The sequence below is a fragment of the Rhyacophila brunnea genome, unplaced genomic scaffold (assembly GCF_057557595.1).
Source record: "Rhyacophila brunnea isolate RB1 unplaced genomic scaffold, BYU_Rbru_1.0 scaffold_5, whole genome shotgun sequence".
In the NCBI taxonomy this organism is placed as follows: Eukaryota; Metazoa; Arthropoda; class Insecta; order Trichoptera; family Rhyacophilidae; genus Rhyacophila; species Rhyacophila brunnea.
The window spans coordinates 32,335,461-32,361,160 of record NW_028233170.1 but is presented as its reverse complement, the minus strand read 5'-3'; the positions used below and the strand labels follow the sequence as shown (position 1 = coordinate 32,361,160).

Here is a 25,700-nt window from a genome sequence, read left to right as displayed (position 1 = left end):
TCTAAGAAAGTTATCAGGGTAATACTTACATGTAAATACTACGAAGAAAGACAGAGTTCTCATTTACAGCTCGCATAAGTCAAATTTAGATATTATGTTCTAGCGTTTAGACTACAGTACCTATGTAAGCATATCTGACAGAAAGTCAGTTGGATAAAGCCACGCATAGTATCCATACAGCTTCAAGTAAAGGAGTCTCAAAATTCTCTTTTGAGCTAGCTCCACCATAAGGTCGTATTTTAAGGGATATGCGATAAGGGATGAAAGATTTTCATTTTATTATTGGTTGAAGAAAAAAGTCGCAGAAGCATATTATGCATCTATCATTGCAATCGTGTGTTAGCGCATTGGACTAAGATTATCTGGAAATATTTATTTTGTGCAGCCCTTTGCATGTACCTATAGGTACCTTTACATGTTACTAGGGATTCCAATCCCGGAATCCCGGGATTCCGAGCTATTTTCGATACCTATGAATCCCAGGATTGATAAACATAATCCCGAAACTTTCGGGATTGATTTTTTTATCAATTTTTATGGAAAATAAAATAAAAACGAATATATAACAGAAAAAATACTTTTAATAACAAATAACTAAATTAGAAAAATAATAATAATAAACTAAAAAAGAGAAAGCTTGGAAAAAAGCAATGCTCAGTTTCATATTAGGCTGACTAATTAGATTTATGAAGCGGAAAGGCCATACGTACACCATGATTTGCTTTACTATTTTAAATCTCGCTAACCCATTCATTAAGTCTTTACTATCAGAAACAGCAATCTCATATTAAATTTACATTATTATTTATATTACAATATTATTTATTCCATTAAACTTATGTATTTCCAAGATTGAACGTATACATTATTAACAATAAATGTCTTAAATAGTATACATTATACAAGATTTATTTTTGACCGATTTTATCAATGTTATTTGTAAATATAAAAAAAATATATTAACAATCGAAAAAAATGCCAATCCCGGGACCAGTCCCGGGATCCCTGCATTGTCAAATTGTAATCCCTAAATCCCGGGATCAGAATTTTGGCTCGGGATTGGATTCCCTACCTGTTACCAGTACCATTGAATTACATCAATAATAATAATATGGCACATTGTCATTCACTTGATGTCCATCATATAAATAAATCAATCTGTATGTACTTAGTTGCCTGTCGAAAATAATATTAAATTTGAAAACTTATTTATTCCGAGACAGGTAACGTATTTGTCGCAATTTATTGACAAATAAAATTTAATTATCCGTAAAATTTTGACATTTCAATTTATCGCTTGCAAAACCACAATCACTGGTTAGTAGTTATTTAATTTGAATTGTTAACATTTCATTTTGTAAATCATTTATTTTATTATTCATCCGTCTAAGCCAGCGTCTCCTAAAATATGCTCCGCGAAAAACTGATGCGATTAATTGGTGTTCTGTGAGAAATTATAATTCTGTTGCTCCTACACTTTTTATCTAAATTAATTATATTAGCCGTTTGCTCAATCATTTTTTTAAGTAATCTGGTATCAACCACATTGAAAAATTATGTGGATTTGATCCAGGGCCTAGGCGGAATCACATCTATACGCAAATATTAACGGTGGGTGTTCTGTCTGTATACTACTTTACCGCAGGCGTGGAAAATTGATAACCAGTATCACACGTCAAAATTTGACCGGAAAAAAGTCATATGATCCCAAATAAATTAGACTCTAGAACGCATTCCGAATCATAAATTTTAAAGGTTGTTCGATATTTGAATATAACAATTGTACGTATGGTTGTATTGGTAATAAGTAATAAGTTCATTATTTTTTTCTTCTATTGGCAGCCTCTAAAATAAAATGGCGGTTCGTGTTCTGGTTTGAAGTCTGTTGCTTTGTTTACATAATCTACGGACGCATTTCTCCATGGTTTACTTGATTATATACATGATTATATAATATATACAGACTGCCTACATACAATTGATGGGGAGTATCTTTCCACAGGTATTTATAGCAACGCCTCCCAGGGGATACCCGACCTGAAACCGTTCGTAAACGTCCCCGGGTTAACTAAATTTTCGGGGTTCCGCAAATGTCGCGAGGGTTCCCCATCGGGGTTCCGGAACAAATGCCTGATTTGATAGGGCAATGTGTGAGATGCGTGAAATGTTTAAACGAAATAAAATTTAATCATTATACTATACCTACTATTATATGGTTTTAAGTATGCAAGGCTCATTTTGATAATATCTGTGCATTTAATCATATATGTAATTGACTAATTGGGTGAACTTTAAATTATAGTGGAATGTCATAGCAGAAGCGTGAAGCTCTCAGCTGCTGTGAAGTTGCAATGCGAAGTCACTTGTAGCTAACTTAATCAGCAGACCAGTGGACCTTTTTGCTTTTATGACATACATTTAAGTATATTCCACCTTTATAGAAGGAAGGTTGTTTTTAAATCAATTTTATTTGATGTGTGCTAATATATATAGTGCCATGTACTTACCTAGTTTTATCGGTGTGCGCCACAAAAATGTTCAAAAAAAAAAAACGTCTTCCATGACCGAATAAGTTTGTGAAACGCTGCTTAAAATAATCAATTATTGGTAATTAATTTGAAACCTCCAAAATAAGGTTAACTTTTCTCTCTCTACCTATAATAATTTTAAATTTTAAATCAACCTTGCAGATAAAATATTGGGAGCGTTATTTCAACAATCTTGCAATACTGATTGTCATCGGACTTATTGATATTGAAAGATCAATTTAAAATAAGTATACCCAATTTTTCTTTCGTTGACTTTTATTGTAAGATATTATATGTCACATTTGCAGTTTAACTTAACCGTTTGTCCGGTTTTCAATTTCATATAATTTCGTGAATTAGATTGTTAGACTATGTTAATTGATAATAAATTAGACTGATAAGTACTTTTTTTCCAATTACATTTTTAATAGGTAATATTCAATGGTTTTCAAACTTTATTGTTTCACGGCGCTCTAAAATACAACTTAATGGGATGGGTGAGCACGTTGGTCACCATGTATTTTCTCAAACATTGAAATCTGTCTAGACAGGTACAGCTACTGATTGACCTAGACAAATTGACGTTATTCTGATGCATGCATTCACAAATATGAATACAGTCCGTTCATATTTTTTATTTGTCCCCCAGGTGATGTATGACTTGCCTACCCTACGGACCATCACTGCAGCTATCCGTATTTCTCTATGATCCTTAACTAGTGTGAACTTCTCTGTATTATCTCATTAAAAGTATTTTTGAAATCAATAATTAATTGCTAAGCTGAGATATGTCATGTTTAAAAACAATTTTTCAATAAACCAATTCAAACAATCGGATCTGTAATAATAATTGTGATTGTGGATCTGTGACTGGAATTATCAAGTTTTCATATATTTCAATTTATTTATTTTTAACATATTGTGGACATTAAAAATTATAAGTTTAAGACGTTCACAACATGACATTTAGAAACCAAGACATATAAAACAGTATTACATAAAAAAGAGATAGATCAGTATAGAGATAGGTAGTATGTTATTAAACAGTAGAAATGTGTAAATACAAAAAATATAAATTAGATAGGTACAAGGAAGTACACAGGATGAGTTAATCAGACCCTATTTTAAGAATTTATAAAACAACGTACACCTATACTCATCCTCGCGTAGGTGGAATATATCAACACCCGAAGCAATTTCGTTAAACATAGTTATCGCCCTCCCAATTAGCAGTACCAGTGGCAGCTTTTTTCTGCTGTATATAGCCTGCGGTGACCCTAGGGGGCGCAGAGCCCCAGTATACTTTGAATACCACTGATATTTGCAAATAAATTTGAAGACCACTAATTTATCATTTACATATTAATTTGGTTATTAAATATTTAATTTTTAACCCGCCGTTATAAGTATCATAGTCATTATTAGTAATTATTGTAAGTACTTTAAAATAAATCACTAGGTCTAAGTTAAGTTATTTATACCTGCGCACTGAAATATTGATGGGCAAATTATCATAGTAGGGATGTCCCGTCGGATTTAATCCCGGGGCGCCTGTCTTGTTTTGGACAGATACTAAATCATTGGGTAGGTAGAGGGTCTTTATTCTACCTTTAGTGGAGACTGACTAATGCCTGAATACTTAATTAAAATAAAACATTTGGATAACGAATTAGTTTAAAAATACAAAACACGAAAGCAAAATTTAAATATAAATTTCTTTCTGTATTTATTGTTACATACAGCTGTACTTAGCCAGTGCGTCCCAAACATTTTTCATAAAGAATCTACTTCGGCAAAAAAGGAAATGTTGCGTTGTAAAGTTCGTTTCCCCATATCGCTTACATTCTGCAGTAGATGTGTTGCTTTCGGAAACAGTTAGTCTGCCAAGAAGAGCTATAGGGAACATTAACTGAATCTGCCAATCCTCAAAAATTCCACTTGTCACTCGGGACTGGCGAGTAACAAAAGTCCATGATATATAAAGTCTTCGGTAAATGTGTAAATTTAAATAGTAAGTATTGGCCTCATATTTCGACTACTGTGCTGGCATACGCATATAACATCGACAAAGAAATATCTTCTACCTTTGATGCTAGTGGACCGTACTTCCACAGTAGGCATTCGACTTCTAGGAGGTAAATTCGAAGTAAAATACCTTTAATGCCTTTGGTGAATTTGCTTCTTTTATATGCTTTACCTTTGAAAGGAATGCGTAAATATTAGAAAATATCTGTAAGAATATAGAATAATTTAGGTGGTCAATTAATATTCTTAGATAATATTATCAAACGAAAGTAGTCTCCGTTACTAGGTCCAAGATTTTTAGGGTTTTTATAATAAGTAGGTTTCTGAAGCTTTTCCAAATTACATACACATGTTCAATTCATGTTACCATACATTACATTCTATATCTTGTGTTTATTTAGTATTGAATAAAAAATATTAAAAAGTGATTAAGTAATATAAGCACAGATGCAATTTCTTCTTGTCCGTAAGGATAAGGCAGGGCTAATGTGACTGTACTTTGTCATCGCTTTTTCTCCCTTAGTGCCTCCCCCACAATGCCTTGTTTCGTGCCAAAACTAACTAACATTACAGACATGTAGTATAATATTTATATCAACTAGGTCGGTACAGTGACGTCCCGTGGGGGTAGGTAGATTGAGCGTCGCTTGGGGGCGGCAAATCAAGGAGAATCATTTGGTATACGAGATAGAAGTAGCTACCTAAACTTAGTAATAACGAAAATATCTTTCCATTAAATAAATTAGATCACTGCTTGGAAATAAGATGTATTAATCAACATAAAAGGTTTAACAGGACTCTCTATTTTTTGTTGGGTTCGCGATGTCTAGTTTACTTCTGTTGCCCTTCGACGTACTTGGTGACTAGAAACGACACGCGCACGGATGATAAAAAATACTGTACTTATAATAAAAGGAGCGGGGTTTTGGCGTTGCCCAGGGGCTGCATTTTGTCTAGGGACGTCACTTGGTAGGTACTTTCTTATTCAATGAATGAAACACAAGATTTATGAATGTAGTGTTAATACTATCAATATACATGAAAGTCGGTGTATGAAGACAGTGAAGAATCCGACATCTTCGGCCCCTCGTCTTGTTTAGATTGAGAGGAAAAACTGATTTTTGGACCTTCGAGAGTGTCTTTTGTGTTTAGATTCTTGACTGCGTCGTCCTACTACATTTTGATTCAACAAACTAAGTTATTAATGGTGTTTAAAAATATGTCCACAGTAATAGCGGTATTATTTAAAAACAACCGTTAGTGCTAATTTGCTAATATATTTGTAGGAATATTTTGACTTGTTTGTTTGGAATGCTACAGAACAGTAAGGCCCGTTTCAGACGGGACACCGGTGTCGCGCTCGATATAATATAGGAGGCCTTTGTATTCGAATAAAGGGCCTTTGTATTATGTTTATGAACGCCCCAGAGCTAATGAGTGAACGCGTGTCCGGTACACTTTTCCGTCGGCCGGTACATTCTCAAGCCGCTGATACACTTGTTTTTATCACCGCAGCCAGTTTTATGTTGTAATTTATAACGCGAAATTATGCGTTGACTCATTAGCTCTGGGCGTTCATCAACATAATACAAAGTCCCCTTTATTCGAATACAAAGGCCTCCTTATTATATACGAGCGCGACACCGGTGTCGCGCTCGATATAATATAGGAGGCCTTTGTATTCGAATAAAGGGTCTTTGTATTATGTTTATGAACGCCCCAGAGCTAATGAGACCACGCGTGTCTGGTACACTTTTCTGATACACTTGTTTTTATTACCGCAGCCAATTTTATGTTCTAGTTTATAACGCGAAATTATGGATTGACTCATTAGCTCTGAGGCGTTCATAAAAACAATAGAAAGGCCTCCTATATTATATCGAGCGCGACACCGGTGTCCCGTCTGAAACGGGCCTAAGTAGTCGGATTCGAATATGATAATTGATAAGAATACACGTGATAAAAAATAACTAATTTATAGTCGAGTTCTATTTACACGCGCCCAAGATTGATAATGTAATGACTGTCACATACCTTCCTGTAAGTTATGTACGACAACAGTAAATTCTACAATCTCCGCGAAGGTACGTAACTAATTCTTTTATCAATAAATTTATAGGTCTGTCTCGCAAGATTAAATGGTGACCTTCACCTTACTAATTTACAAAGTTGATAAGGTTAAAAACGACGAAACCTCGGCCCCGCCGCCTAACGACATTAATTTGTCTCTCCTAGGAGCACTTAATAGAAGATTCTTTTATTTATAAATCATTAACTTGTGGTATTTTTTATTATTGACGTTTGTAGTAGGCCATACGTTGGCGGATAGATGTCGGATTTAACCTGTCATAAGATTCGTCTACGGTTATTTAACATAATATTATTATGTATGGTTAAAGCATAATAACCCCCCCCCCCCGAAAATTAACCCCCATATAAAAATAAAAACGTTTAAATAAAATTTCATTTATACAACAAATGTTGGATACTGAAGTTTATTTGATAAAATAAATGTTTTAAAATGAGTTTGACAAAATAATCAAAATAGTGGATCCCAGGTTCGAAAACTGGGTCTAGTAAATCTAGTAAATACATATATTGTTTTTCAATTTGTGTTTGAAGTCAGATTATGGACCTAATAGGTAGAGCAAGTGGCTAATATCCATCTCTAGTAAAAAGAAAAAAAACTGTTATTAGACCATCCTCCACGTAACCTTGCAATTTGGAATAGATTTTTTTGAATTTTTTGATGAAATCATCCAATCAGGTGCCTGGCATTTACTAATACACTAATACGCAGTGCGTATACACACAAATCTTGTCACTGTGTACAATTGCAAAGTTACGAGGAGGATAATAATATACAAACCGGACATGGTCAAAAGGAGAATAATATGGGTGCAAATTAAAAATTACATTAATATGCGATGTGTACAATTTAAACATATAGAAGGATAAAAAAATATTTTCAATTTTTCGTGATTTTTTTATATACGGGGGGGGGGGATGTCTAGGAGTTATTTACACGGGGGGTTATTGTTAGAGGGGTTATAGGCAGGGATTTTGTCTATGGGTTAAAAATATCCTGCCTGTCTATGTATTGTATACCATTCTTTCAGTGCCGAAGAATACTCGTTGGATGGAGGTAACGATTATAACAAACGAAAGAATAACAAGATAGTGATGCGTTACAGTGTTACGCTATAATACCTGCGGTATGTATATCGTAACGCCAAGTAATAACTCGTAGGTATGTGTTCATTTTATTTTATATATAAACTGAAACTTTCTAAATGTTTGTACAATTATCTAAATATCAAGTCGTAACTGACAGCGTTGTTTTCAGATAATTCATAGAAATCAAAATCTTATGAATATAATAATATTTAAACAATAACGAATAACGCGTCATTTTTTTTATCTCAGTGCTATACGGCCACATCTTTCCGGTACGGAAGCTCACGATGAATTACTGTGATATGGCGAAATGTAATACGTACAATTATTTACAAGTAACTTGAGATACAAGTTTTTATTGTGAATCAATTTGAATAATTTTACCATTAAAAACGAACGAAATCAATAACGAATCTATGTGGTTTGAAGCAAGAAAAAATCATTTATTTTATTTCACCGCATTGCAGAAACATACTCACATTGTAAATATTTTCAAAAGAAAATGTTAGAATGGGTACAGACCCTTCTCAGAGAAGGCCTGCGGTTTACTGGAGGGCCGACATTGAATTCTCACTCACGGCTGAGTAATTATTGAGTAATCAAATTATATTATTAGTTTGTTACTTAAGGGAGGAAGCATCTAGGGACAAGTCGGCGTAAATTTACGGACTATTTCAAGAACGAACACAAAATGTCCAATTACTAGTTATTTAATCAATTAATCTCAGTTTGATTGATGATAAAAGAGGTAAAATTTGCAGGAAGTAAATATCCCATCATTATTTAGATACCGGTTTTAGATATTCAGTGGGTCTATTGCAGAGATGGCGAACCTATGGCACGCGAATGTTTTATGTTGATGAGAAAAAAACATACATAATTTAAAAAATATTATTTTTTACAAATACCTAAATATATATTATATAATAATAAAAACTGTGTTATCTTCGGTGTATTATAAATTGACTGCCGGCTAGACGGACATGTATCTACTCCTACTGGGCTAATAGTATTGGTACTAATACGTAGCTGAAACCAACACAATCATACAAAGGTTTCAAGTAATTTGGTATATTTCACGCACCCAACATATACAAACAATTACTCACATATTGTAAAACACACACAATATCAAAACAAATGTCATACTATCACGTAATCTGAGGCTTTTTGTTTATGTATACATTCATTTCGTCGTTTCGTGGTCTGAGCGTCCGACTCTCGTGATAGCACATTTTTCTAGTCCGAGTTCGAATTATGGATGAGAATTATTTTTTTTAAATGTCTATTTTAGTGTCCGTTGTATTTTTTCATGTAAGTAATATATATAATTATAAAATTGTAAAATATAATATTTTATTGTTCAGTAAAAGAAGAGGAACAAAATTCAAATACCTAATATGTAAATATGGCTGTCCTAGGATTTGTTTTCAGTTATTGACCACAGTCTACTTACCTTCAACAGGTACCCTTGTCCACTGCATATGTATATTATATATACCCACATTGTGGTGAAAATCATCTGATATTTAATACAAGCTATGTTACAAAGTACCCACCCCACGTTTACTGTGAAATCTGAATACAACGAAGAAAATTCATTGTTTAGTAAGCACTTTATCCTATAAATAAGTAATAACGTCTTCCCATACCAAATTCTCTAAAACGAGGTAAGACGTTTTCAAGTATATAACATTGTATTTATTCTTGTGAATGATATATTGTCTTTGATATACCCGATCACAGTGAAGCAGAGTTCATAACGATTAGATCCTGATCAATGGATTTCAGACTTTAATCCTGCGGCTGGGTGAAGATCCCACGGATTTAATCATTTAGCTTTAGCACATTCTATTTTGGTAGGTAAGTGATTAACTTAATATTATAATTATACATGATGTCATTTGATTTTGTGTTGTCGAGATATTACTATACCTAATTATCACATATTCAAAATTTACCTACACAAATGCAAAAGTTTGTGTTGTCATTGAGTGGAAGGTATCTTATTATGTTTAAGTAACAGAGTAGTCGGCTTAAAATAGTCCATATTTAGATTCTCTAATTACTAGTATATATTATGCCGAGTAGTAAAGTTAGATGTATTTAGGAAGGTACATTATTTGCAGATCAAAATTAATAATTCAGTCCTAAAAATAAATGAATAAGTACATCATTATAATCGTGGGCATACTTAATAATATTAGTTAATAGTCCAAATGCACTAGCGGTTAAGTTATTAAGGTCTCGAGAATTCTCGAGAATTAACCAGAAAGGCGAATCTCGAGAAATCATCAATGAGAAATCGAGATTTTTTTATTAGTTTAAGCTGCCGACTGCAACTAGAATTTTAAAAATTCGCGTTTTTTGACTTCACATTTCAGGTTCATTGACAGATAACTTCACACTACTGCAATGACAATTTTTTTGCCAATTTGCATGGCGTATAAAAAGACAATCCATCACAATCCATCACAATACAATAATACACTTCGGGCATTATTATTTAGTTGAAAAATCGTGTAAAATTTGTGTAAAACCTTCTATAACTGCATTCGAGTAAATAATCAGATAATCACAATGAACACAAAAAATGGCCGCCAAGGCGTATGTAAGACAATCGGAATGACAACTGAGTGATATGAATAAATTTGTTCATACACTTGCAAAATAATTTCAAATGTCATGGAAATAATTTCATTATTCCATCGATGGTACATCCGGATGCATTATATTAGACTCACCAAAGTGGACAGACTATCAATAAGTAAGAAAAAAACACCGATGAAAACTAGACCAGTATTAATTAATTGATCACGAACATAGACTAATATAGGTAGTAATACTAATTGGTATTGTGACGATTGGATTAAATCATTAAATGTGGGTAGTTTATGTTATTTATAAATAGTAAGTAACCTTTAAGTTATCTGTCATAATAATAATCTAAAAAAATGCCTGCCAATGATAGTGTCAAAATTTGAAATAGGAAAACCGCAAACACAGCGCTAATATGTAATTTTAGTTTGAAGTTTTCCCAACAGATGGCCCTTTCATAAAAAGTTTTACGAGTGGAGAGCGAACTAATCCTGAACTTTTGCATACACGGATCGAAAAATTGAAAAACTTGAGCCCTGCCCGTGTGGCGTCTATTTATCTCGTTTCCCACGTGTATTGAAAATTCGCAGATACAGGACAGTGTTTTGAATGTTTTGATACTTTGAAGGAGTGTTTCTGTGTGGGATCACATGTTTTACGTAGGCACCATACTATATTGATCACGGGGGCGGAAACAATCTCTAGTTTACTACTTAGCCAAGAAAAACTACCCTCCATTTTATATAGATATCATTCAAACTTTGTTGATCATACTAAATGAGTAGGTAATTGGTGTACCTACGTATCCCCAGTATAATCACGATTAAACGGTAAATACATATACCTACCAAATCAACTACTTACTGAGCTTGATATATTTTATAAGTCAAGGATTTAATAAAAAAATGGATATTGGATATTTGACTTAATAGGTAGGTGATAAGTTTTTGACTACTTTATTGTATTGATTTGTTATATAAGTTAGAGTTAATAGTGTTCGTTGTCACTTGTCAGTGTGTGTTTGCCTTTTGGTGAGTGTACACAGTGCCTGAATATGCCGAAAGGCGAAACCGGGTCGCAAAAACGACTCGAAATGGAATAGTACAAAACTTAAATCCATTAGAATTTAAATTCAAATTCCATTAAGGACCTTCGGTCGATAGTGTTAAGGTCTTACGTATTTGGAGAAACAAGGATGGACTATTATGTAAAAAAAATGTGACATATCTTCATGATGCAAGTACCTTTACACCAGCGGTTCTCAAACTTTTTAAAATTTCCTGCGTGGCGGTCCTTTTAAAAATTGTTCGATGGATCGCAGACCCCTTTAATAAAAAAAGAAAATCTATATTATCTTGATAGTAAGTAGGGTAGAAAAGGCCGTCTCACACTTATAGGTGGTTGCGAACGGAATCAGCACTCTTAGATCCATCTTTGCAACATCAGGATGGGACTGTGCCATTTCAATCCAAAAATCACTACAACACGTTTCACGGAAAACATGTTTTGCACCGCCATCATTTCTCAAATCAATAAACTGTTACAGATCACTAATGGAAATAAACCATGGTATTTTAAAATTCTCGTAGGTCAGGAAAAATTAATAAATTTCTTCGCTAAGAATGAATTCATGCTGTTTCATCACCTCAAGGATATCGCCATCGACTTCAAGCTCATTTTCATCAATAATATGTATTCAGCCGTGGAAATGGGGCAAAATTCTTAATTATTAATCTAACTTTACAATCCATAATTCTACCTTCATTTTGAAAGCTGTCAATTTCTCGTGACAGTGCAGCACTGTGATATCTTTTCCTTGCAGCGTCAAATGTTACATTCTATAATTATAAAAATATAAATAGTATAAATAATATGGGTTCGTTTTTCGCGGTCTTACCGAAACTGCTTCGCGGTACCCAGTTTGAGAACCGTTGCTTTACACACTGACAAACGTGAGCAGATCATATTTAGTTAGGTACCTACTTTTAAACGGGATAAAATACAAATTGTTCAGTGCCGACCTATCAATATCTTCATCTGGTGACAATCAACATGTATTTTATTGAAACAAATGCCCATTCAGACAGGAGCACAGATTCACTGATCGGTTACAATTTTCGCTACGTGGGTGGATCTATGATTACCAATGTTTTTCAATTTAGGAATTCTTAGGACCTACAACAGAATTTACACCAAACTCATACATTTTCTTCGATTAATCCTTTTAATTGAGTGTAGGTAGTATTTTTACTGTTCCTTGAATTATTGATGATTCGGAACACTGTTTTTCAATGAAAAGTTTCCTTAGTCACACAGATACCGGGTATATTGTTTTAATTATAAACAATTGGATCAATTTATGTGACAATTAACTGCGATAATTTTCACCACAAATACGTCAATGAATACGATTGTTATGTTTATAAATTGACTGATATTACTTTAATATAGTAATTATGTAAGTATTCAATTCGGTATAATTTTTAAATAAATTGTAGACTTTGGCGCAATCATGTGGTTATTAGAATGTACATATTTGTATTTATATTTATTATAAAATCATTTTTTAATGCTGCCCGTGCGTAGATCGTTGACATGGCATCCAAGGTTTCAGGACTATTTTCCGTGCTTACCGAATTAAGAGAAAATATTAATATATACATATAAATAATTGACATTATATTATTAATCAGAAATAATAGCGCCTGTACACGTGCATGGATTTACTAGAACCAATAGTGTATAAATTCAACTACTGCGATAATAACTGTTCAAACGTAAACGTAACTGACTTTCGCCAATCTCATTCTTCAAGCGTACCTAAGCGAGACGCGTTGTTGTCATTTTATGGTGCTATTTGACTGATCGTGAAAATTGGTAAACGTCAAAAATGCTCTGCGCGGCGTAGTTCTTTTTTCCCCGGCAGGTTCGCCACTATCGTTCTTCTGCGTAGGCGCAGATATCTCATAAGTTCCAACTGTCGCGTGAAAATTCAGGAGCTTCTGAACTTTTTTGATGCATGCAATCTTGTAACTTGTAACACGATAATACGTGTTTACGTGTGCATTTTATTGGATTGGAGGACGAAATCCCGAAGGCCGAGATTCCGAAGGCCGAAATCCCGAATTCTGAAATCCCGAATGGCCGAAATCCCGAAAGCCTAAATCCCGAAAGCCGAAATCCCGAAAGCCGAAATCCCGAACGCTGAAATCCGCTGAAATCCAGCATTCGGGATTTCGACCCAAACCCATTTTATTGTTATGGCCGCGATAATACGTCCTTTTAGCAGTAAATTCATGCACGCGTAAATAAACATATTACTATGCTCATAGTTGAAGTGTATTATATTTTCCCAAATGTCAAAACTGAATAACACGGTGCATACATTTACGATTAGGTATATTAAAATTAAACAAACTTGAAAGCGTAAACCTTATAAGTACTTTTTACACCCACGATAGCCACAAGTATTTTAAGTAAGTATTAGGTATTGTTGTTTGATTTAATAAAACGCATTTTTTTTTGTAATCCTTATTCCACTTATATAAATTTGGACCGGTTTTATCCGCCTCAGAGAGAGGGACATTTTCAACTTAAATTTTCAACAAGTTGAAAATGTCCCTCTGAGGCGGACGAAACCGGTCCAACTTTATTTATTAAAGTGGAATAAGTACTACAAAAAAAAATTTGCGTTTTATTAAGTCAAACAACAGTACAATGCAGTTCCACCATGAATTGACAGTTAACAAAGAAGTAAGTATTAGGTTTTTGATTTAGCTGAAAATATATAGCTGTATAAGTACATATAAAATGATAATTGGGATTGTGTGCATAATTATGTAGGATTTTTGGCGCCGTATGAGCTCTATCGTATGAAGTCATGTGAATGAGAAATGTGCGTCGCTAACTTCGGCGTTATGTAAATTTTAGTCAGAACAAACTAGAATATAGAAGCGTCACTATAAATATAAATGTCCACCATCCACTCCAAAACCGTTGAACGTATAATATCTGCGAAAGTCTCAGTAAATAGTTATATCTACCAACTATTTGGCGTATATTAAGCATGGAATTTTATATTAAAAGTTTTTTTAAATAATAACAAAATAACTAACTAAATCGACAAGTTTTTACATTTTAAACAGTTTTTAACGTGCAGTATTAAGCGAAATTTTCGTCTGCAAAAACTCTTAAATGTTTTGCATCACCGCGATGCCTCTGAACTAAGTTTGTTTTTATTAATAAAACTAATAAAAACAGGCAATACATTTTTTTTCTTCATAAAAACGTGTTACCGTGACTGGCAAAAGCAATTTACCGGTCTAATTTTACCATCGTTCTTATCAGCTGTTGCTAAATTATAAAATCGTACTGTTTCTCACAAGAGATTTACTTCATCAAATACTATATATCTACACGTCATCAATAAGTATCTACCTTTCATAGATTTTTCATTATACCTAACTGTAGTAAGTAATAATTATTAAATAATTACAAGATAAAGATACCTTTTTAAATACAACGTTTGTACATTTTCTGTTGAATCATATAAACTTGACTTGACTAGCTTAAACGATCATAGAATAAGTACTGAAATGTCATTTTGACATTTCATATTGATTTCCATAGTAACGCACGTGTATATTAATAATTTGGGTGCTAGGACACCTAGCAACCAATAATAGTGTTTTAATTTTTACGGATTACTTCCGAAATAACTTTTCATGCAAAACAGAATTAACTGAAAATGAATTCAATTGTACTTAAAGATGGCTAAACGTATTAAAAGAATGCATTGGCATCATGTTCTGATGTTCTAAAAGTTTCAAATGTCTAGCTAGTCGGGAAGTTAGTTAAAAATCGAGATTGCAAGATTTGTACCGGATAAACAACCACCGGACAAACAAGAATACGAGCTTACAAGAACCTTGTAAAATATATGTAATCACTAATAATACCTTTTTTTTTTTCGAACATGTCCGATTCTGATAGGATTTTATGGGCCTCCACAGAGTGGAAGTTTGTATTGACAGATTTTGTTTTTTATGAGAAATGGATGTCAGCCACTTGCTCAACCTATTAGGTCCATACCCTGACACACACAAATTGAAAAACAATATGTGTACTTGCCAGACCCAGGATTCGAACCTGGGACCCACGGCTTTATAGTCCAACGCTTATGCCGCGCGGCCACCGTGGGCTATACCTAGTTTAGTACAAATAGCTCCTCGACTTCTTGTGATTATTCTACAGCGATTTTTTTGCATACTAACATGACACGATAGCGAAAATATAGTATCATATAATAAGAGTCCTCCTTCACTATTTTTTGAAAAATGTTTGATAATTTATCAAAATGTAGTATTATTTCACTCGTTTACTCACTGATTTTATCTTTAATAAATTAAATATTAAATTATCATTCATATTAACTATAAGCATTTCAGATTGCTAGTTTTGCGTCCAACTTGTGGACTTTGAAAGCAAAACTCTGAGGCTTTGTGACATTTACAGTCAAGCTTATTTTTAAATTCAATTTTAATCTCAAGTATACATAATTCAATTAGAAAAACTAAAGAACGCCGAAAGCCTACTTTCGATGATTTTGTAATATGTAGAGACTTTCTATGGATTTTTCATGCCTCTGAAATGTTATCTCAACGAATTGATTTTCATGCAAAAGTCAGACATCTATATACATTCTATACTATTTTATTTGTTATTTCATTTAATAACTCAAACCTTAAGAGCATACTTCAGTGAAACGGCAAATACTTTTCAACTATAGGTGCGACGAAATTTTGGACTCGCTGGCAATCGGAGAGCGAAAGTCGAGCTGTGAACACAAATTTCGTCAATTTGTTTCGTGATGGCGACGGGGGTATTAATTCTTAAATCATGTAAACATGACTAAAAAGTTACCCATTTACTTGATTAAGAAAAGATGTCAATGAATATATTATTATTGTTACTAATAGAACAATAAACAGAACATTAAATGGACACATGTTGAATTTTTATGACAAATTATGTTTTGTTTTGCACGCGTCGTTTGCACAATCTTCGCGTCGCGTAGTCACGATAATTTTAGACCGTGGCCCAGCTGAAGTATAGCCTTAATAATTTAAAACAATAATCGAATGGTCTAAAAAAGATAGCCTACCAGACTTTACATTTTACTCAGTATGGATGGCAGTGGCGAAGGGTGGAAAATATTCGTTTATCTATAAAATATCTAAAATTATATCATTAAACCATATATAATTTTAGACATTTTATAGATATAATAATATTGTTTATCGATTATGATTTGGTATAGGCAAGGTTTAATGAATTTAAAAAAAAAAACTAACCCACACCATCTGTAATATGTATTCTTAATTCAACGAAAACAAATAAGTTTGACTGAAAAAGCGTGCACTATTTTTGTCAGATCGTCTGTAGTATACCTAAATTATTATGGTTTGGTTTAAGCAGGGTTTAATTGAATTTTAAAACTAACCAGCACCAGCACCATCTGCAAATTGTATTATTAGTTCAATGAAAACAAATAAGTAAAATTTAGTGTGCACTATTGATGTCTAATATTAACAGCCTACCTCGACCCCTCGCCATTGATGGATGGTGTACCTACCTACTATTTTTACTGATTAACGATGGATTTAAACTGTTGCTTTCCATTTTCATAATATTTACTATACGATTTCTGTTATGTTTGATAATGTTTAATTTCAATAGCCGTGTGAGTATTAAGTGATGTACGCGGTTGGCCGGCCGACTCTAAGTGCTCGGCCGTAGTGGTTTGGCGGGCGCGGCGCGGCGGCGTCTTGCGAAACTCAAACGTATAACCGTGTGTATTATGCCCCAAAAAAGACACTGTCTACGAACATTTCACACACGGTTATACGTTTGAGTTTCGCAAGACGCCGCTGCGCCGCGCCCGCCAAACCACTACGGCTGAGCACTAAATCAATATTAGTCCACCAAGTATTCATGCCTTTTCAAGAATGGTCAGATTTACCTCAATAGTGCCATTGGTAACGTGCTCGGTTTTCAAACGAAGGTTGGTAGTTCAAGGCTTTCCGTATACATTTTCGATGTTTATATTGGTAATGACATTTCTTCATTATATTCTATCGACAAAATTGCACCACCGCGCGGAAATAGCTTCACTTCAAACAATCATTTATAGAAATGTTATGCATTATGGGGATTTACGTCTCTGGGATATTCCTGTAGGTAAGTATGTATACTGTATAATATTGTAATATAGGTGCAGTCGTATATACTTATGTAATACCGGTTTACATGTTCGATAGAGGTTCTCCGATTCACGGTTGAGAAAATCCTAAGAAAGAAAATTCATTCAACTGGCAATAAGTTTATTCTATTCCTTCCGCTCTCCATTGTGCTCCCAGGTCAAGTTCAGACTCGGATCAAATGCCAACTATCTCTCGTTGGCCAGTGGCGAAGACTCAGAACTAAACAATTATTTAGTTTACCTTGAATCGTAAAACATTATTTAATTAACCACAATAATATGTAAATATCACCACAAATAATGCGAATTGATTTATTTGTACATATTTCAATTCGGCATAATATAGCTATATACCTACTTTCAAGTCCTTTATAATTTTGTGATTATCCAACTGTAATCATCAAAATATATATTAAAAATTGAAAAACACTAGTTGCAGACAACACATCGTGCGTCTTCAACGCGATAAGAAGACCCGTTTCAGACGGGGCACCGGTGTCGCGCTCGTATATAATATATCGATGCTGCAGATCACAAACCTTATGCCGGGTCCACACCGAAAACAAGTCGCGCGACAACTCGTTAAATTTTACGATAAGCATGATAATTATCGTAAAATTTCTTAAGCAATTATGATAATTATCGTAAAATTTAACGAGTTGTCGCGCGACTTGTTGCCGGTGTGGACCAGGCATTATATGTCAAATTTTATGATTTTGACTTTATGATATCAAAAAATCAACAAAAATTTAACGGATCTGTTGAACTTTACCTCCTATGTCAAAGAGAAATATTGCCGAGTTTATTGATCTTTTAATTAAAACTCCTATGTCATATTCATCGTATTATGCTGCAAATAAATCAGTTTTAACCTTCCCCTGTAAAATCGTATTTTTTGACTACGAAGGTCTGTGATCTGCACCATCGATATGAGGCTTTTGTATTATGTTTATGAACGCCCCAGAGCTAATGAGTCAACGCATAATTTCGCGTTATAAATTAGAACATTTAGAGAAAACAAGTGTATCGGCGGCTTGAGAATGTAGCGGCCGACGGAAAAGTGTACCGGACATGCGTTGACAGATTAGCTCTGGGGCGTTCATAAACATAATACAACGGCCCCTTTATTCGAATACAAAGGCCTTCTATATTATCAACGAGCGCGACACCGGTGTCCCGTCTGAAACGGGCCTAAGCGGCCAAGAGCGTCGTGCATTTACACAATATGTAAACATATTTGCGCTTTTTAAAGCGATAGACGATGTGATTTCGGGTTTCTGTCACATGCATTCAATTATTTAAAATATACACGATATTATATTATTGTATATGAGTTTTTAAATTTAAACCATTTCGTATGTCATAGGTATAATATAGAGTGCATTTTCCGATAGTAAACCTCTATTATTTCTCAAATTTCGTAAGTATAACTCTACTAAAGTGTGTACTGTGATTTTTGGCAACGAATTGTTTACCTCCCTCCACTTCACTTCGCCACGCTGTTGCCGTTAGGGTGTAATAAATTTCTAGAAATTAATATTCGATGTAATATTTCAGTTTCTTCGTTTTGCGTTATCTCAGGTCTCATAGAATCCTTGGATTATTATTAAATTCCAGGCGACATCGCATTGTCCCGTCTAAATTATTATGGATTTAATCATACACGTTACGAGAAACTGCTTATTGTAACTAAGTAAGAAATCAGAAGATGAGACGCAGAAAGGAGGACGCTGGAGAAAAACAACGTTTTTTAAATACTTACGAACAAAAACTACATATCACACTTTGAATATGATACTGGACATTTGGCAATAGAGATATTTTTCGGTTTGCCTCCACCTTACTATTTAGAATATTGACCATTATCCTCAGAGAGAAAGATTGGTTGTAAAACACGTGGTATTTGGTTATGTCTTAGGACGAGGAAGAACTCTTAATTGCATGCTGGTAAGGGTAGAGAAGGTATATATTTTGAATTATTACAGTAAGTATATACATTTTTTTGTAAAAGATAAGGTACAATTACTTTATTTTAAGTTATTTTTTGGATTATCCAAATCACTAAATTGACGTGCTTAAGATGGTGCTGATACTACTGTGTGCTATTACAAAATTAACTCACTGTAGGTAACCATTATTAAAAAAACTGTCTGATTCATAATATTAGCCATAGATAACAAAAAAAAAACCACAGAGTCTGTCGTTTTAACATTAACATCGATCCTTTTGTGAATCATCTAAATATACCACCAGCTGAATCTACTCACTTATACTTGCGTATACTAATATATACAATCTATCTACAGCACGGTCATGAAAATGATAAAGTAACAATTGTACGTCGAATTTCCGCGCTCGTAGGGCGCTGAAGGCGAACGTTGTGTCACTCGACGGCCGGCCAGATACGACGCTACACGTCGACGTCGAGCCTTTCGCCGTTAAACCAGTGAAAACGGCGCCGCGACGCTTTTTACACATTTTTTCCCCCGACAGTTTATCGATTCGCGCTTTCCCGCGCTTATAATAGACAATTTTCGAATGTGTTCGAATGCATTTAATAATAATCGAATTCGCGCTGAAATGGTCGAACGGTTTACCGATGCTTTGTGATTTTGGCGGCTATTTTAAAAGTTCAAGATTTTAACGGTGACTAGTTTTAAAGTCGTGTTATTTAACGAGGTGTGAATTGTTATTTATTAACAATTGTTTGGCCTAGTTTGTGTTGATACAGTGATACGATAACAATATTGTTGCAATGAAGATGGTACCTATAAAACTATGTATAATATCGAATAATCATTAAGTATATAGCACTATCGTTAGGTTTAATATTTAATTAGTTATCAGTTCTTTATGTATTGCCGCAATATATTTAGCAAACACGTGATGTATCTGATATTCGTGACTTAATATAACAGTAAAGTTTGAAAATATAACTCATTATCACTTAAAAATTTTAAAGTTAATTGAACGATAAATAACGATAATACATAGATTGTGAACAGATATAATTCATTTTGTAATGCACGTAATGTTTGGAATGTATGGTATTTATTACAAATAGGCATACTTGTGAGAATGAAGCAAACATTTTTTTTACGATAGCTCCAAAATAGTTCATTGTCTACAGTCAAATGAAATATAAAATAAATACTATTTTTATGTCGAAATCATGATTCTTTTTTTCAAATAAATACTACTGTATTTTTTATTTTAGTTAATTGCTATCCACAATATTACAATGATGCCCTAATAATGGGACTGACATTTGTCTTTGACGGATGTGCGATGTACTTAGTCTGTGGTGTTCTATTTTTGAACTTGTCATACAAATACTCTTTTTAAAAATTATCGTCAACCCTTTGCCGCGCATCTGTGAACATCTGTCACTGCAATTATAATTATTGCATGTGTGTGAAATGTTTTGTTATTTTAATTATAATAATAATGTAATATTGATATCCTCTTTCATTGAATTGTGAGAAAAACCAATAAACTTGTCATTTACGCAAAAAATAAAACAACGTTTACATTTAAATTTAAAGCAATCTTACTATTAGGTATAATTCGACTTTTTTTATATACGTATTCACATAATTACGCATTTAAATGTTTGCAGTTCAAATGCTAAAATGAGTAACAAATGCGTCACAAAGAAATAAAGGTATATTCTTATTTCTGCTGTAAAAATCCGCGTTATTAAATATACAGAGAGGAAGGCAACACAGTATCATTAAATGTGTGGTAAGGGAATACCCAAGTATATATACCTTTCAGACACTATCATTCATAAAAGATTTAAAACTTAGTAATTTTTATTATCATAATTAAACAATTTCGTTATGAATCTCCAAATTCCATTTTCAAATAAATGAAAATATAAATAATATTAAGTAATACCTGTAGAATTTAATATTAATTATATTTTCATTTCTTGTTATAAATCTACATGCTACGTGTAATTAAATAACATAACGAAGTTTTACATTACCCATGTACGTAGTTTTGCATTTTATTGGGGGTATTTATTTATTAGTACATATTACGTCACTGTTCTGGCAGAAAACACTAATTCGAAAAAATGACATAATATTGAGTTAGTACCAAAATGTTCCATATTTCAAACTTTACCGTCTGGAAACCTTCTTAATACTTTGGACGCTGAAGACGCACATGCGCGTAATGACCAGGCGGCCGATCGATGTAATTAACGTGCATTTTAAAGGTGCTAATTAAAATCTCATTATATAGTCAGCAGCGAATGAGTTAATAAATAAACAGTCTTTATTTTAAAGTCATCCTTTTTACGATTACTTAATAAACTCACATGATAGGCCATTATTTCAAACATTTTAACAACTTCAAAGTCAAATTACTCAAAACTAGTATTCTCCAGTTAGTGTGTTCTGCCAGAACAGAGACGTAATATCTCAGGTAAAAACCACATAACAGAGAATCACAATATATAACCATCAAAATACACACGTCAACTTACTCAAAACTAGTATTCTCCAGTTAGTGTGTTCTGACAGAACAGACACGAATTAATAATCTTGGAATAATTATAAATTTGTAATCGTTTATTAAGTACACAAATAAATATAATTGTTTCATTTTATCAGTTGCATAAAATGACGCCGAAAGATGAAAACCGCGCTGTGAGAAATAATCTATTTAGGTTGTACGTAATCCACATAGTTCACTAACGATATTGATCGGTTTTATTCCTCAGTAAAGTTGACAATGCTACCTATGGGAGGATGAAACCAGACTGAATCGTTATTGAATTGTGAGGATTGATTGTTATTTATATTTTGTTTTATTGTAATCAATATGATGTAAGTATATCCACTAAGAATTGACAGATAACACAATACGAGTGAAACTAAATGAATTTTCCCAATAGTTAGAAATATTATGTCGAAATATTTGGATACAATAATATTTACTAATATGCCGAGTGTTGTCCATATTGGTAATACAATATAATTATCTAATTTGTTTGTATGTGTTGATATACTTATTATGGAATGCGTTCTTAGCATTAATTTGTATTACCTAGGTAGATAACATAAATACTGGGTGTGTTACATTCCAGGCGTTGTTAAAAATAGACAAATAAGTCTGCTGCATTTGCAAATGAAGCATTATTATCAGAATGTTGCGTTTCAGACAATGGCAAAGAATCAATTGGTATTTACCTGATTTAACGTTTACCTTGAAACATTATTTAATTACCAGCATTTTTATTAAACGTAATACCTAACTGATGGACATAGTGGATTTTGATTTTCAATTTGTATGCATTTAAATCAACTCGATGCATTGAAACTTTAAAATGATTTTACATATGCGATCATCGGAGGAAATTTAAATTTTTGCGTGCGATTATGAAAATTGGATCGATGTTATCTAATGGCAGTGATTTTACTTGTTCATACGATGATCGCATTCTATTCTACATTGAATTTTGGCTGAAATATTGCATTGGTCGATTTTAATAATGCGATAATACGAGTATATTGAAAGCGCAAACGACTTCAACGCGTCTATTCTATAAACAAGGCTGCTATCGAGGGTAGTTTATCATATGTATGTATTGAGGTATTGTAATTGTTACAATAAGTTAGCCGTCAAAACTGTCTATCTCGCTCTAAAAGTTAACACAGCCAAGAGAGGTGCTGTTAAAACAGCACTTTTTGATAGTTCAGACGGTCAACTTATTGTAACAATTAACCGCCTCAGTACCAACATAAATATGATAAATTACCCCCGATAGCCGCCTATAGCAGCCTTGTGCATAGAATAGCATAGCAAGCAGCGTTCGATTTTTATTGGTGGATAAACTGAATAATTCTGAATAAACAATTAAGTGATATTTGTATTTCGTATGTGGTTAGTTTCCTAAGTATAATAAAATAACATTACTGTCTGAGTGTTCCTCGGGTCTGGCACGTCTAACGCTTCGATCTCAGCACTTTAAACTGGGAGAGTAGTTTTTCCTTGCCGTCTCGCAAAATGTTCTTTGCACATTAGGATAATAACGATGACTGCCCAAAAGAAGATCAAAACGTATCATGTTTATGATGAATGGGAAATTGAGTATTTCTGTGTGTTGAAGAACAACAATGGATGAGTGAGGTAGATCACTGCCAGTTTTGATACTGGATTGTAGATCATAGCATATTTTGAAGTTGGGCATGCGTGCTATAGGTTAAACATCGTTTACCTTCCGTCAGAATTCAGTCTTCGCTATTATCATTATCAGGTACGTTTAATAATTTGGTACTTCTATTTTGGCGTATTTTTTCAATAACACGATTCGACGCTAATATTTTATGACTACACTGGGTGAATATTGACCGTGTCAATATATATTTTTCCCTATATTATTTAGGCAGGTAATCAGGCGGGCAAGCGCACTATTTTAAACCTCTTCGGCAAGACTGCACGATCAAAAATACATTCCCTAATTTGATCGTGTAAGATTTTCGTAAATTTGGAAATGGGTAATCATTGATATTGATCGCGTAATGTGCTTTATTCCGTTGCACGCTATATTGCGTATGATGGTTGTCATTATTTGGAAATTAACCTAGGATTGGTTCGCAGTTTGGTATAGTTTTTATATTATTATTCATACGAAATCGTATCGAATTTTTCGAATATTTTCTTCAAAATACCACATGATTTGACGTACACTAATGTGATTCATTTAACTTATTACATTTTTTTATGATGAATTAGGTGATTCGTAAATTAAATCTGATGTGTCATGTGGGAAGTTGAATGCTAGTTTATGTAATATATAAACTAGATATAACTATTATAATTAAATGGAATATGGAAGGGTAAAACGAATATTTATTTACACATTTATATACATTTACAATTTTTGACGAATATCATATAAATAAATATCAATGCTTTCAAATACCCTGTATTACTAGCGTTTTACCTTTTACTTCAAGCAAATACGAAGGGAGAAAGTTTTTTCTAAATTTAGACTAATTTAATTGGGCCCGAAGCGACGTTTTCGGGATACTGAAATAAATATCATATTATAATCTGATAATAATATTATTTATCTACAGTGCGGTAAATTAATTTTATTATTTCAAATTTTGGTTAAGATGAAATAACTATTATTTTTATATTACGATGTTCGGTCCTATGGTTATGGGTCTCCGCAGGGTGGAGGTTGTATTAACAGATTTTGTTTGTATGAGAAATGAATGTTAGCTACTTGCTCAACTTATTAGGTAAAAGTTCAGGGTTCAAATACACATTGTATTACAACACGTGAATTTGTTAGACCCGACATTCGAACCCGGAACCCACGTCATTATAAGACGACACGTTACCGCTCGGCCACCTTGAACTATAATTTCACATTTTGCAGATGGAATAATACATCAATTTGCATTATTTGTGGCAATTTTATTTAGGTTGCTAAGCCAAGTAAGATACATTTTGACGAACGTATGGGGTTACATTACGTTTTACGTATCAAAATGCGTCAGCAAGAGTTATTCCGTGACGAAGTTACAAATATTTTTAAAGGGTCTATTTTAAAATATAGGTACCTCTTAAAGATGCAGATTATCACATATCTACGCTCCTTTAGCTTAGCAGTCTCGATATTGTGTTTAGAAAATTCTCGTATTAAAATTATTATAAGTCGTAAACGTTAAACCACTTTACTGGTGTTAACTGTCAATTCTTGGTGGATATACCTACATTGTATTAATAATTAAAATAAACCACAATTTGCAATATTTATTCTGCATAATTTAATACTCATCAGCGCAACTATTCTATCCACAAGCTGCTATTGGCGGCTACCGAGGGTAGTGTTTCATATTTTTGTATTGAAGTATTATAATTTTTACAATAAGTTAATTGTAATTGTAACAATGAGTGCTGTTTTAACAGCACCTCTCTTAGCTGTGCTAAATTTTAGAGCGAGATAGACTTTGACTGTTTTGACTGTTTAGACGGCTAACTTATTGTGACAATTATTATATCTACCAAAATACAAACATATGATAAATTACCCTCGATAACCGCCAATAGCAGTAGTGTATATGGACCGGTTTCATTGAAGCAGA

General features: G+C 33.3%; 1 protein-coding gene across 3 annotated transcripts in view; it reads left to right on the top strand.

The window, feature by feature from the left end:
• The window catches only part of Rgl (Ral guanine nucleotide dissociation stimulator-like), a 150,831-nt gene that overhangs the window by 19,098 nt on the left and 106,033 nt on the right, over positions 1-25,700 (top strand). Inside the window, exon 1 of one of the 3 annotated variants that reach the window (XM_085956034.1) lies at positions 19,975-20,353. The exons of the other annotated variants lie outside the window; for them this stretch is intronic. The gene's annotated coding sequence lies outside the window, so the exon portion shown is untranslated. Of the gene's footprint in view, positions 1-19,974; positions 20,354-25,700 lie in introns of those variants that run through there. 3 annotated transcript variants of the gene reach the window in all.